This window comes from Solanum stenotomum, chromosome 12, assembly GCF_019186545.1.
Source record: "Solanum stenotomum isolate F172 chromosome 12, ASM1918654v1, whole genome shotgun sequence".
NCBI lineage: Eukaryota > Viridiplantae > Streptophyta > Magnoliopsida > Solanales > Solanaceae > Solanum > Solanum stenotomum.
The window spans coordinates 10275029-10290176 of record NC_064293.1 but is presented as its reverse complement, the minus strand read 5'-3'; the positions used below and the strand labels follow the sequence as shown (position 1 = coordinate 10290176).

Sequence of the window (15148 nt, the reverse complement as noted above, 5' to 3'; positions counted from 1 at the left end):
CACGAGCAGCCTCATGTTTGTGATCCAACTGATAAGATAAGAGAAAATAGTTTTAAGATTTTGTACAAGAGTTATAACAAAGAGGATAAAAAAAACATACCTTCAGATGACAACTTGTTAATTTCACATACACTGCTCCAACTCGATCCCCTGACAGACGAACATCGTAAGATTAATGAACATTTAATACTTTATAAAATAATAAGTCATCTTTTATAGATCCTACAAGAACAACAATAGCATGCTCACTCTCTAGCTGGGTTGACTATATGATCCTCTATATCCAATTTGCCCATTAAAATCTGTTGGCACCGGACCCTAATTCAACTTTGAAAGCATGCTCACTCCCTAGTTTATTCGTATTTCTTTTGAATTTTTAAGTTCCACCACTACGTGGAACTCAAGTTGGAAGTCAAACTCAATCAGTACAGAACGCTAGTCTTAATGTCACCCACGTCTTTTTTTTCTTTTGAACAAGTATCTTAAATCTATTTTTTTGTTCTTTTGTTTGAGTTCATAATAACAATAACTTGCACATTTCATTAACGAAAAGAAAAGTGGAGACCCGAAATGTAACACTTCATTAGAGGTTGATAAGAAAACAATTCTAGAAGAAGAATTAAAGTAAGATCATATTCCTCAATCCTACTAGCTAGCTAGAGGTGTCAATGGTTTTTTGTTTTGAAAAGTCCAGTTTTGGTCATACAAAATAAAATAAGCGAACATGGTACAATATAAAGTTACCGTCCTAACTGTCCCTTTGACTCTAGCTCCTTCGCCTTCAACGCTTCATTCACCTTGAGAAGAACTAGTGTCCTCCATTCATCCTGTTAAATAAGATTAAAGAAGCATCATAAAATGTGTTAAGTTGATTGAGCCAACAATAGTATGTTCACTCCCTAGTTTATTCGTATTTCTTTTGAATATTTTGAATTATTAATTCTTGCGACTTATTGTACTTTTTATGTAGTTTCTAAATATGTAAATTGTTTTTCAAATACCTTAAAAATTGTATGTCTGAATTAACAGTCAAAATAAAAGTTTTGACTTTTCAAAATTTGAACTATGACATATAAATCGAGACATCCGGAGTACGTAATGTTATTGTTATAGTTGGTGAATTTCAGTTTGTTTAATGTGGCAAAACAATGTTTTTATGAATTTTCTATTATAACGGGTAAAGTTCAGAGGCCATACGTGAAATTGATGTTGTGATGGTATTTTATTTAGCCAGCCTTCTCATTCTCTCTGTTTTCTTTTCTGTATTGTATTTGCAGGAGAGAAATGAAAGGTTGTTTTACAATCCTCTTATCAGTAATGTAGAAGAATTGCTTCCGATTGTCTATACTCCGATAGTTGGCGAGGCTTGCAAAAAATATGGATGTAACATCTCGCAATTTAAAATAAATAGGAAGAAGCCAATAATTGGAAATAGTCATTTTTGGAAAGAATGAAAATCTGGAAATTTTGTCAAGTTAGGAAAGAGTGAGTTTTTCATCAACTTCAAATGACCATACCTTCTAGCTCAGGATGAGTTAGGATCACTTAAAGATATGGTAGAAAATATCTTGGAATTATCTTTCCAACGCCGCTGAGTTTGCGCGAATCCGAGTTCGTATGAGTGAGATACGCCCATTGGAAGTTGGGCTGTTCAAATAAGGAAATGTCCAATCCGAATTTTTGAAGGGTATTTCAGTATTTTCCTTATTCAATTAATTAAATTCGTTTAAGTGAATTAATTAAGCATCTAAACTGAACTTGGTCAGTTTTACGCTTTTGGAAAAGAGTTAGGGTTTTAGAGAAGAGGAAAGAAGAGGAGAAAAGAGAAGGAGAAGCAAGGAAATCGTCAAGTTCGTCGAGTTTAGCTTGTGGATTTCGTCGGGGGTGATTCCTACAAGGTATGTGAGATTACATAGAATTGGGTTAATAATTCACCCACGCGCCAATCATGATTCAATTCAGCGAAATATGTGTGATTTGAAAGTAAATCCTTTGAGTTCTTGATGAAATTCGATTGAATTCTTGTGGGTTATTTTGTTGAAGTTTCTTGCGATTTGATTCAAGTTTACGGGTGTAATTTCGGTTTGAATTTATCATATATTTAGGGTATAAATGATCCTAAGTGTTTGGGGAAAGAACCGTCGAAGTTTAGAGGGTTTAGAGTTGAAAAACGGAGAAGAAAAGTCATCAAACACCTGGGGAAGGGGGTGGGGCGTTGTGCAAGCAGTCCCTGAATGTGGGGTTCTGGGGTGACGCACCAGCAAGAGAGCCCCAACTTGTTCCCTGAATCTCAAGGGCTGGCACCCCGCGCCTCTCAGAGCGCCAGGGACGCCAGTTCTTCCCATTCTTCCCCCATCTTTTCGTACTAGTTTCTTAGCACTGTACCTATGTTTTCTAGTTGATTCCAACACTCTAAGGTACATCTAAACATCATGAAATCATCCATAAATATGAGATAATGAACCTTGAAATGTAGAAGTTAAGAAGCAAGTCAAAGCAAAGTTTATAAAGTTTTTCAAAAGTCTTTAACGAATGTTTTAACTTTATTTTAAGACTTAAGTTTCAAGTTAAGCAAAGAGTAAAGAGTTGAGTTCATTTCTCAAAAAGTTATAAGGGAACTAAGTATTCCCAAAGAGTTCATAAATGTTTTCACATTTGAGCAAATAAAAGGGAACATCGATTCCAAGATAGCTTTTAAGCTAAGTTTTGAGTAATTACCTCAAACCAAAGAAAGAAGTTGTTTTAAAAACATATGAGCTAAGTATATTTTTGGGAGTAGTATTGAGCACCGATATGGGGATGCGAGTTCATATTAACTTAAGTCTCCATAAACCATGTAGCCATCATGGATATTAATGGGTCATAATTATAAGATGATCACATAAGTTAAACTAGTGGATCCACTAAGTTAAGTAGTTCTATATGACGGCAAAGTATAGGACAGTCTGGCAACGTGATGGTAAAGACGTTGTATCAGCACTTAGGCTCATAGTGGTGGTTGTCGGTTAGAGAAACTCCCACCTAAACTATATTATTTTATTATATGAGTAAAGTTGAGTTTGTTATTGCATTTTCTTTAACGAACTAAGTTACTTTTACTGTTTTATAAAGCTTTACATATATTACATGTCTTCATTGCTTTATTTTGAGTTAAGTTATTCATGAGTTAAAAAGAGCCAAGGTAAGTGTTTCTTTCAGAATCTTTTCAAGCCTTTGTATTGTTTAGCATTCCAACTCGCATACTTGTACATTCAATGTATTGATGCCAGTTGGCTTGCATCGTATTATGATGCGGACACAGGTAACCAAGATTAACATCCAACGCCTCGTTGATCTAGCTTGAGCATTCAGAGTCTGTTGGTGAGCCTTCTTGCATTCCGGAGGACTCATTTATTTTCTTTCTAGTATTTCAGATGTTAGGATGGTAGGGGGTCCTGTCCCGACATCCCTCTTTGTTTTAGAGGCTCCATAGACAGTTAGTAGTCGGATGTCTTTACATTGTCATTTCATATGTTAAGACTTGAGTTGCCATTTTGGCCAAGTTGAATGTTGACTTTTAAACATTCTAAGCTGTTTGTATAAGTTATTTGAGTAAGTTTAGTTTTGAGACAATTGAGTTATTTAGCATGTGAATCTCTTTCTTAATGCTTGCAATCTTCCGATGAGTTAAGTAAGCTAGTCCAAGTATTCGTTTAAGGCCAGCAATGGTCTTCGAGTGCCGGCCACGTCCAGGGTGTAGGCTTGGGGCGTGACAAACTTGGTATCAGAGCACAGAGTTCAAGAGTCTTTGGGAGTCTATGAAGTCGTGTCTGTAGAGTCCTAGTTATCGGTGTGAAGCGCGCCACATCTATAATTAGGAGGCGGCAACTTTTAGGAATTCCTCCACTTCTTTCATATTCATTTCGTGCGTTAGAGTTTACCTCTAAAAAGTTTCTTTTTAACTCCTGCTTACGCGTAACCGTTTGTGAGTTGTACTGTTTTGAAAGTGCTTTCATGTGGCGTTTCTTTCCACGTGAGCTAAGAGAAGAAAAAAGATGGTTGCCGACATGAGGAGCAGGATGAGTTTATTTGCTGCTGGGCTGTCTCGTCTGTAAACTAAGGAAGGTAAGCAATTACATGGGCATAGCAAGGTGGATGATCCATGTGTACTATGTTGAGGAAGACCAATTGAGGGATAACGAAGAGTTTAAGAACAAGAGAGCTAAGACATCAAGGAATGAGTTCGGGCAGCAAAAAAGTAATGCGAACCGGTCTTCTTTTCAACATAAGAAAAAAGGACCTGCTCCCTTATCTGCCAATGCACCTGCACCAAGTAACAAATGTGAGTACAATAGTCAGAATTCTCAGAACTTCAGAGCTAGACTTGCACATTCGCAAGGTAGAAAGGCAGAATGGGGTACTAAGACTTCTGCATGTGCTAACTATGGTAGGAGCCACTCAGGGATGTGTCGTGATGGCTCCACTACTTGCTTCAAGTGTGACCAGAATGATCATTTTATGAGAGAGTGTCCTAAGAGCAGATAAAGTAATGGCAACGGGGGAATAGAGCCCAGTCTTCTTCAGTTGATCCACCAAACAGAGCTGCATCTAGATGAGCGACTTCAGGGGCAGGCGGAGAAGGAAATCGTCTTTATGCTATCACTAGTCACCGTGAGCAAGAGGATTCGCCAGATCTTGTCACTGGTACGATCCAAGTCTTTAGTTTTGATGTTCTTCCAGAGCAACATCTTGAGTCCTTCAGTGTTTCTACACCTGTTGGTGATTCTATTCTAGCAGAAAGAAGTCTATCATGATTGTTCCATTTCCGTCAATCACAAGAGTACCTTGGCTAATTTAGTTGAGTTAGACATGGTAGAGTTTGATGTCATTCTAGGTATGGAATGGCTTCAAGCCTGCTATGCGTCAATAGATTGTAGAACTCGAGTAGTCAAGTTCTAATTTCCTGTGAACCAATTATAGAGTTGAAAAGCAGTTCAGTAGTGCCTAAGGGTCGTTTCATTTCGTACCTTAAGGCGAGAAAGTTGGTTTCTAAGGGGTGAGTCTATCACTTGGTCTGAGTTAATGACTCTAGTGTTGAGATACCTTCTATTCAATCAGTTTTAGTAGAAAAAGAGTTTCCAGAAGTCTTTCGTGATGATCTACCCGGAGTCCCTCCTGAGAGAGATAGACTTCGATATAGATATTCTTTCAGATACTCATCCTATCTCTATTCCTCCATATAGAGTGGCACCAACAGAGTTGAAACAGCAGTTGAAAGATCTCCTAGATAAGGGTTTCATTCGACCAACTGTCTCACCTTGGGGTGCTCCAGTCTTGTTTGTGAGAAAGAAAGATGGTTCCCTTAGGATGTGTGTAGACTATCTTCAGTTGAACAAGGTTACCATCAAGAACAAGTATCCTCTTCCAAGAATTGATGATCTTTTCGATCAGCTTCAGGGTGCTTCGTGTTTCTCAATGATAGACCTCAGATCAGGTTACCATCAGTTGAAAGTAAGGGAATGTGATATTCCAAAGACAGTGTTCAGGACCCGTTATGGTCATTATGAGTTTCTAGTCATGTTGTTCGGCTTAACCAATGCGTCTGCAACGTTCATGGACCTTATGAATAGAGTTTTCAAACCTTATTTAGATATGTTTTTTTTCTCGTCTTTATTGATGACGTACTAATCTATTCAAGGAATGAAGAAGAACATGCTAGCCATCTCAGAATAGTTCTTAAGAATTTGAAAGATAAGGAATTATATGCTAAGGTCTCTAAATGTGAGTTTTGTCTTGAGTCAGTGGCATTCTTGGGTCACATAGTTTCCGGTGATGGAATTAGAGTTGATACCCAAAAGATAAAGGCAGTGCAGAATTGGCCTAGACCCACATCTCCAACTGATATTAGGAGTTTCTTGGGTTGGCTGGATATTATATATGGTTTGTTGAGGGATTTTTATATAATTCATCTCCTTTGACCAAGTTGACTTAGAAAACAATGAAGTTTCAATGGTCCGAAACTTGTGAGAAAAGTTTTCAGGAATTGAAAAAGTGGTTGACTACTGCCCCAATAATGACCTTACCAGAAGGTATGCAAGGTTTTGTTATATATTGTGATGCGTCTAGAGTTGGTTTGGGTTGTGTATTAATGCAGAATTACAAAGTTATAGCTTATGCCTCAAGACAGTTGAAGGTTCATGAGAAGAATTACCCAACCCATGACTTAGAGTTGGCTGTTGTAGTTTTGCTTTGAAAGTATGACGCCATTATTTTTAAGATGTTCATGTGGATATGTTCACCGATCACAAGAGTCCTCAATATGTGTTTAGTCAGAAAGAGCTTAAACTCAGACAAAAAGAGGTGGTTAGAATTACTCAAGGATTATGACATGAGTATTTTTTATCACCCAGGTAAGGCTAATGTTGTTGCTGACGCCTTGAACAGGTTGTCTATGGGTAGTACCGCCCATTTTGAGGAAGATCAGAAAGAGTTAGCACAAGAGGTGCATAGACTTGCACAACTAGGAGTTCAACTAATGGATTCCACAGAAGGAGGAGTAGTGGTGATGAATGGGGCTGACTCATCATTTGTGTCAGAAGTGAAAGGAAAGAAAGACCAAGATCGTTTGTGGCTTGAATTAAAGGCAAGTGTTCTTAAGCAAAAAATATTAGCTTTTGAATAAAGGGGAGATGGTGTTTTGAGGTATCAAGGTAGATTGGGTGATAAATTTCAAAGGTAGTTGAGATGATCACCTACCTTTCATTGAGTTTGCTTATAACAATAGTTACCACTCTAGCATCCAAATGGCTCCATATGAAGTTCTTTATGGGAGAAGATGTAGATCTCCTATTAGATGGTTTGAAGTTGGTGAAGTAGGGTTGATAGGACCAGATTTAGTTCATCAAGCTATGGAGAAGGTGAAAGTGATTTAAGAGAAGTTAAAAACGGCACATAGTCGTCAAAAATCCTACATTGATATTAGGAGGAGGGAGTTAGAGTTTGAAGTAGATGATTGGGTATATCTAAAAGTCTCACACATGAAGGGTGTTATGAGGTTTGGTAAGAAGGGGAAACTTAGTCCCCGGCATATTGGACCTTATCGAATATCCAAGAGGATTGGCAAGGTAGCTTATGAGTTAGAGCTACCCTAAGAGTTAGCAGCGGTTCATCTGGTGTTTCACATCTCCATGTTGAAGAAGTGCATGAGCGATCCTTCATTGATCATACAAACTAAAAATATTGAGATCAAGGATAGCTTATCTTATGAGGAGATTCCAGTTCAGATTCTATATCGCAAAGTTCACAAGTTGAGGACAAAAGAGATTGCATCAGTCAAAGTCCTTTGGAGGAACCAATTTGTTGAAGAAGCTACTTGGGAAGCTGGAGAGGATATGAAGAAGAGATATCCACATCTCTTTGAATCTAGAGAAAATGAAGACCAAGGTACTAATTCTCTTCTTAGTACTCTTTAAATTATGAGTGAGCATGTTGTTTGTTTTGCATTTGCTTGTGGGTGCTTGAGCTGAATGTTGCATGTTACACCCTTAGCTTAGAAAGAGTAATCTCATTCAAGGCCGAATGTTCTCAAGGGGGAGATATTGTAACATCTTACAATTTGAAATAAATAGGAAGAAGCCAATAATTGGAAATAGTCATTTTTGGAAAGAATGAAAATATGGAAATTTTGTTAAGTTAGGAAAAAGTGAGTTTTTGGTCAACTTCAAACAACCATAACTTCTACTTCAGGATGAGTTAGGAGCACTTCCAAATATGGTATGAAATATCTTGGAATTATCTTTCCAACACCGCTGAGTTTGTGCGAATCCGAGTTTGTATAAGTGAGATACTCCCAGTGGATGTTCGGCTGTTCAAATAAGGAAATGTTCAATCCGGATTTTTGAAGGGTATTTCAGTCTTTTCCTTATCCAATTAATTAAATTCGTTTTAGTTAATTAATTAAGGGTCTAAACTGAACTTGGTCAGTTTTACGCTTTTGGAAAGGAGTTAGGGTTTTAGAGAAGAGGAGAAAAGAGAAGGAGAAGCAAGGAAATCGTCAAGTTCGTCGAGTTTAGCTTGTGGATTTCGTCGGGGGTGATCCCTAGAAGGTATGTTAGATCACATAGCGTTGGGTTAATAATTCACCCACGCGCCAATCATGATTCAATTCAGCGAATTATGTGTGATTTGAAAGTAAATCCTTTGAGTTCTTGATGAAATTCATTTGAATTATTGTAGGTTGTTTTATTGAAATTTCTTGCGATTTGATTCATGTTTCTGGGTGTAATTTTGGTTTGAATTTATCATATATTGAGGGTATAAATGATCCTAAGTGTTTGGGCAAAGAACCATCGAAGTTTAGAGGGTTTAGAGTTGAAAAACGAAGAAGAGAAGTTGTCAAACACCTAGGGAAGGGGGTGGGGCGTCGCGCAAGCCAGTGCCCCCCAAATAAATCCCTGAATGTGGGGATCTGGGGCGATATGCCAGCCAGAGTGCTCCAACTTGTTCCCTGAATCTCAAAGGTTGGGGCCCTGCGCCTCTCAGAGCACCAGGGACGTCAGTTCTTCCCATTCTTTCCCCCATTTTTTCGTACTAGTTCCTTAGCAATGTACCTATGTTTTCTAGTTGATTCCAACACTCTAAGGTACATATAAACATCATGAAATCATCCATAAACATGAGATCATGAACCTTGAATCCATAATTCAATTTAAGGAAAATTAGGATCAAAGTCAAGAGAAACTAAGACTGAAGTCTAGAAGTTGAGAAGCACGTCAAACCAAAGTTTATAAAGTTTTTCAAAAGTCTTTAACGAATGTTTTAACGTTGTTTTAAGGCTTAAGTTTCAAGTTAAGAAAAGAGTAAAGAGTTGAGTTCATTTCTCAAAAAGTTATAAGGGAACTAAGTATTCCCAAAGAGTTCATAAATGTTTTCACATTTGAGCAAGTAAAGGGAACATCTATTCCAAGAGAGCTTTTAAGCTAAGTTTTGAGTAATTACCTCAAGCCAAAGAAAGAAGTTGTTTTAAAAACATATGAGCTAAGTATATTTTTGGGAGTAGTATTGAGCACAGATATGGGGATGCGAGTTCATAGTAACTCAAGTCTCCATAAACCATGTAGCCATCATGGATGTTAATAGGTCATACTTTTTAGATGATCACATAAGTTAAGCTAGTGGATCGACTAAGTTAAGTAGTTCTATATGATGGCAAAGTATAGGACAGTCTGGCAGTGTGATGGTAAAGACGATGTATCACCACTTAGGCTCATAGTGGTGGTTGTCGGTTAGAGAAACTCCCACCTAAACTATATTACTTTATTGTATGAGTAAAGTTGAGTTTGTTATTGCATATTCTTTAATGAACTAAGTTGCTTTTACTTTTTTATAAAGTTTTTAATATATTGCATGTGTTCAAAACATTATTTTGAGTTTAGTTATTTATGAGTTGAGAAGAGCCAAGGTAAGTATTTCTTTCAGAATCTTTTCAAGCCTTTGTATTGTTTAGCATTCCAACTCGCATACTCGTACATTTAATGTACTGATGTCAGTTGGCCTGCATCGTAATATGATGCAGACACAAGTAACCAGGATCAACATTCAGCGCCTCGTTGATCCAGCTTCAGCATTCAGAGTCTGTTGGTGAGCCTCCTTGCATTCTGGAGGATTCCTTTATTTGCTTTCTAGTCTTTCAGATGTTAGGATGATTGGGGGTCCTGTCCCGACATCCCTCTTTGCTTTAGAGACTTCATAGACAGTTAGTAGTCGGATGTCTTTACATTGTCATTTCATATGTTAAGACTTGAGTTGCCATTTTGGCCAAGCTGAATGTTGACTTTTAAACATTCTAAGCTATTTGAGTAATTTCAGTTTTGAGACAATTGAGTAATTTAGCTTGTGAANTTAGTATTCAGCGCGTCGTTGATCTAGCTTCAACATTCAGAGTTTGTTGGTGAGCGTCATTGCATTCCGGAGGACTCCTTTATTTGCTTTCTAGTCTTTTAGATGTTAGGATAATTGGGGGTCCTGTCCTGACATCCCTCTTTGTTTTAGAGACTTCATACGCAGTTAGTAGTCTGATGTCTTTACATTGTCATTTCATATGTTAAGACTTGAGTTGCCATTTTGGCCAAGCTGAATGTTGACTTTTAAACATTCTAAGCTATTTGAGTAATTTCAGTTTTGAGACAATTGAGTAATTTAGCTTGTGAATCTCTTTCTTAATGCTTAAAATCTTCCACTGAGTTAAGTAAGCCAAGCCAAGGGTTCGCTTGAGGCCAGCAATGGTCTTCTAGTGCAGGCCACGTCTAGGGTGTAGGCTCGGGGAGTGACTATGGAAGAATTTTTAAGCGTCCACAGGGTTTATACATCAGTTTGAAAGAAAAGTATGGTAGTTTTATGAGTTAAAATGTATAATGTATTTACTGCTTCGTAGTGAAAGTAATTCGACTAAAGATGTATGTGTTTATTTATTTGCAGAGGAAGGATCCTTGAGGTATTGAAAAGCTGGCCTGAAAGGAATATACAAGTTATTGTCATTACCGATGGTGAAAGAATTCTTGGACTTGGAGATCTCGGTTGCTCGGTAATTCGGCGACACATATTGTATTAGTTTGTAGCTGAGGGTCTATTAGTAACAACCTCTTTACCCCACAAAGATAGGTGTAAGGTCTGTGTATGTAGTGCTCTCTCTAGACCTCACTTGCAAGATTAATTATACTGAGTATGTATGTAGTGCTCTCTCCAGACCTCACTTGCGGGACTAGTTATATTGAGTATGTTGTTGTTGTGTATTATGTGTGTGGTAGCTACGTGTGCAAAAGGGGGTTCACTTGAATGGAGGTAAGCCTTGGAGCAACGGTAAATTTTATAGGTCACGGGTTTGATTGGTGGAAATAATGGCTAATGCTTGTGTCAGAATAGATTGCCTCATTACACCCTTTGGTGTGCAGTCCTTCATGGACTCCCCCGACATAAGAGAAGTTTGTATTATAATGTAAAAATTGCTTAAAATTTGTGTTAAGTTTCAAAATTCTTGCATTTTTTTAATCCTTTAGTTAGATTCTTTGGCGCAAAAAAATAAATTTTCTTTTCTTGTTTGACTTTGTAATGCGTCGAATGAGTAATCCTGTTATGAATCACATTATATTGTCACAGAGATTGGGTATACCAACAGAGAAATGGCTCTGTATACGGCACTCGGAGGAGTCAGACCTTCAGCGGTACCAAAACTCGTTAAAACTTATATACTCTACTATAATTTTGTAACTATGAACATCCTATCATTTTGCTCGAATGTGCGGTGTTTGCCTATAACAATTGATGTGGGAACAAATAATGAGCAACTATTGAAAGACAAGTTTTACATTAGACTTAGACAAAAAAGAGCTACCAGCAAGGTTAATTTTATAATAGCATAACTTTATATCGTACTTGTTCTAAATATAAATTGAGATCTGCAGCATGTTCTCAAGACATGTCTGTTTGTTTTTGCTTCTTGTAGGAATACTACGACTTTCTTGATGAATTCATGAAGGTTGTGAAGAAAAATTATGGTGAAAAAGTTCTTGTACAAGTTAGTAACTTGAAACTTGTTAAGGACCACATCGACTTTCAAGTAACGTCTGATATTTGTAACGTTATCTATAGTATGACGATTTTGCGAATCACAATGCTTTTGAGCTGTTGGCAAAATATGGTACCACACATTTGGTATTCAATGATGATATACAAGTATGTTGCATTTTTTTTGGCCTATATCACCAAACATTTGCTTTTGTTTGGTTTCTGATCCTATTAATGCTGCATGGGATAGCTATTGTGGTACTTGTGGGGCTTGTTGCATCACTTATGCTGTTCGGAGGGTCCTTAGCTGATCATACATTCTTGTTCTTCGGTGCTGGAGAAGTAAGGCTAGAACTTTCTTTTGCATATTCAAGTTTTCAATTATTTTGGGAGACGAGCTATGTCTAACAACATGTAAAAAGGATACAAATGGTGGAAATAAATAACTTAGGGAAATAATACAATACTTGGATGACATCCCAACTCTCTAATGATTATGTCACTCACTCATGACGCGATTTACATTCAGAGGAGATATTATGCATCTGAAATCATATAATATTTTTGCCTCTACTCGTGTCGATAGCAGATATGGATGGATTATTCACATTAAAAGATATTGAAATGATCTTAAAGTCATTAAATTGTTCTTCATGTCAATCTCTTTGTGATCACAGGCTGGAACTGGTATAGGAGAACTCATAGCTCTTGTGATTTCAAAGAAGGTAAAAGATTTTGGTTATCAATGTTTTGTCAAAGTCGTATCTCGTTTAGTATGTTTCACTTGATAAATTGTGTTTGCTATCTGTAGATAAATGGTCCTGTGGAGGAAGCGCGTAAAAATATCTGGCTCGTGGACTCAAAGGTAGAAAAATATACCATCTCCCAGGCTAGTATTTGTCTTAAATTTCACATTTAACAAAGTTTACGATTGGTTCCTCTACGTAAATAGTCTATGTAATTTAGTGGTTATGTGCAGGGTTTAATTGTAAACGCTTGAAAGGAATCACTTCAAGCTCACAAGAAACCTTGGGCATATAAACACGAACCTGTCAACAATCTCCTCGACACTGTTAAGGTTTGATCGATGAGCTCCCTAATCGAGGATTGCCACTTTTATAATCCTTTTGTATGCATTAACACTTCCAAATTTAATTTAGGCCATTAAGCCAGCTGCCATAATCGGAACGTCTGGAGTGGGAAAAACATTTATTAAGGAAGTGATTGAGGTTATGGCCTCCATAAACAAGGTGCTTCATTTCCGCGATTTTCCATTTCCTCTCTCCCCATTCAAAATTAATTTCTTTGAGCTAACTGACTAAAATATGATTTGCAGAGACCTTTCATTATGGCTCTCTCAAACCTGACTACACAATCCGAATGCACTACTGAAGAAGCTTACACTGGAGTGAGGTAAGTAGCTAATATTCATGATAATAGAGGTATATGTGAAAAATCACTAAAATTTTGAAACCATCATTTCAAAAGTACAATGAGTTCAATGCTTATAAGGATCTTAAAAGATGAATCTGTCAAGTTTAAATTTGTGTTCGGTTAAATCTTGCACCAAACGCTCACGACGTTGATCTTGTTTCTTATTATTTTCTTTATGAAGAGGGTCGAGCCATCTTCGCAAGTGGAAGTCTATTCCCTTCTGTAGAGTACAACAACAAACTCCACATTCCTAGCCAGGTTTATTAATGCATATATATGCTTAAGTTCTTTTGTGAAGTACCACCACAATCAACTCGATTATGGTTAAGTTACGCTCTTTCGTGCAATATCACAGGCGAACAACTGTTACATATTCCCGAGATTTGGTTTTGGATTGGTCATGATTGGCGCTATCTGTGTGCACAACGACATGCTTTTAGCAGCTTGTAAGTACTCTTTTGTTTCAATTTGTTTGTCTAACTTTCCTATTAAGTTTGTTTTAAAAAGAATGTCTCTTTTCTCTTTTGATAAATGATAACTCTTTAATTTTCAACTTCCCACATGGCATGTTCATGTACCACATAGTCTAAAGTTGCATTTACTTTCTTAAATTTCATCTCAAGTCAAAATTAGACAACCAAATTGAAATAGAGGGACTATTTGAATTACAAACCTTAAATTGAAATCTCATATCTTGACCATAAGAGGTGGCAAATGGGAGAGTTGGGTCAAATTTGGACAAGTCAATCCCCTCCCCAACCGCCAAACGTGTCACATCCTCCTCTCATTAATTTTTGTTTACGCGAAACAACAGAAGCGTTGGCCAGTCAAGTAACTGAGGAGCATTATGGCAAGGGGATAATATACCCTCCTTTTGGTAATATCAGAAAGATCTCAGCTCATATTGCTGCTAAAGCGTATGAACTCGGTGAGCCCATTTCTTCCTTTTTCGTCATATGCCTTAATTGGATTTAAGTTATACGTACTGATAATACTAAAAGATTTACACCATCAGTATAAATCAATGTCCATTAGATAGAGTTATTTAGAATTACCTTTTAAGTGATCTGATTGTGTAATATACGTGTAGGTGTTGCAACACGTCTGCCTCAGCCTGCAAATTTGGTGAAGTATGTTGAGAATTGCATGTATACTCTGAATTATCACAGTTATCGCTGATAAATTAAATAAAATAAATAGCCTTTCACATGTTGTAATTTTATTTATAGGTAAAATAATGCTCCCTTTTAAATGGATTCTCCTTAGTGTAAATTTTATAGTCCATGTAAAAGTTGCAATGTGTTTGTACTATAGTTTGAACAAACACCCTTCAATGCATGATATATAACAATAATATTATATCCGAAAAAGGTTAAACATACTTCTAAAACTTTCAAATATGGTATGTGTATATCTTCTGTTATATTTTTGGGTTATATATTCTCCTATCGTTATAGTTTTGAGTTATAAAAAATAAGGTCTTATAAATGTTGATTATTGAATTTTCTCATTTGATTCTTCTTCTAATATTTCGGACTTTAAAATAATACTTATTGGTAATAGGACTCTACTTGGGGTAGAGCTGGAGCTATAAGAGTCTAGGGGATTCATCCAAAAGTTAGATTGTATATACTATTATGTATATATAGTGAATGTTGCACACCACCTTTATGAAGGCTCCACCACTATGTCGAACTCAAGTTGGAAGTCAAACTCTATCAGTACAGAACGCTAGTCATAATGTTACCCACGTTGTTTTTTCTTTTGAACAAGTATCTTAAATCTATTTTTTTGTTCTTTTGTTTGAGTTCATAATAACATTAACTTGTGCATTTCATTAATGAAAAGAAAAGTGGAGGCCCGAAATGTAACACTTCAGTAGAGGATGATAAGAAACAATCCTAGAAGAAGAATTAGGTGTGTTTGGTATGGATGAAAACATTTTCCAGAATATGTTTTTCAATTTTTCCATGTTTGGAAAATATTTTCCAAGTCAACTCATTTTCCTCAAATTTAAGGAAAATGACTCTACTTCATCCTTCCAAAAGTGAGGAAAACATTTTCCAAAACTCTACTTCATCATTTAATTTTTTTTCTTACCCTACCCATACCCCGTACCCGACCCTCCACATTCAAAAAAAATATTTTTTTTAAATTTCAAATATATTTTTAT

General features: G+C 36.7%; 2 pseudogenes; one reads left to right on the top strand and one right to left on the bottom strand.

The window, feature by feature from the left end:
- Positions 1-1214: 1214 nt before the first annotated feature.
- On the top strand, positions 1215-14154 carry LOC125847053 (NADP-dependent malic enzyme-like; annotated as a pseudogene).
- A 529-nt stretch (positions 14155-14683) lies between these two features.
- The window catches only part of LOC125847052 (alpha-soluble NSF attachment protein-like), a 3142-nt pseudogene continuing 2677 nt past the window's right edge, over positions 14684-15148 (bottom strand).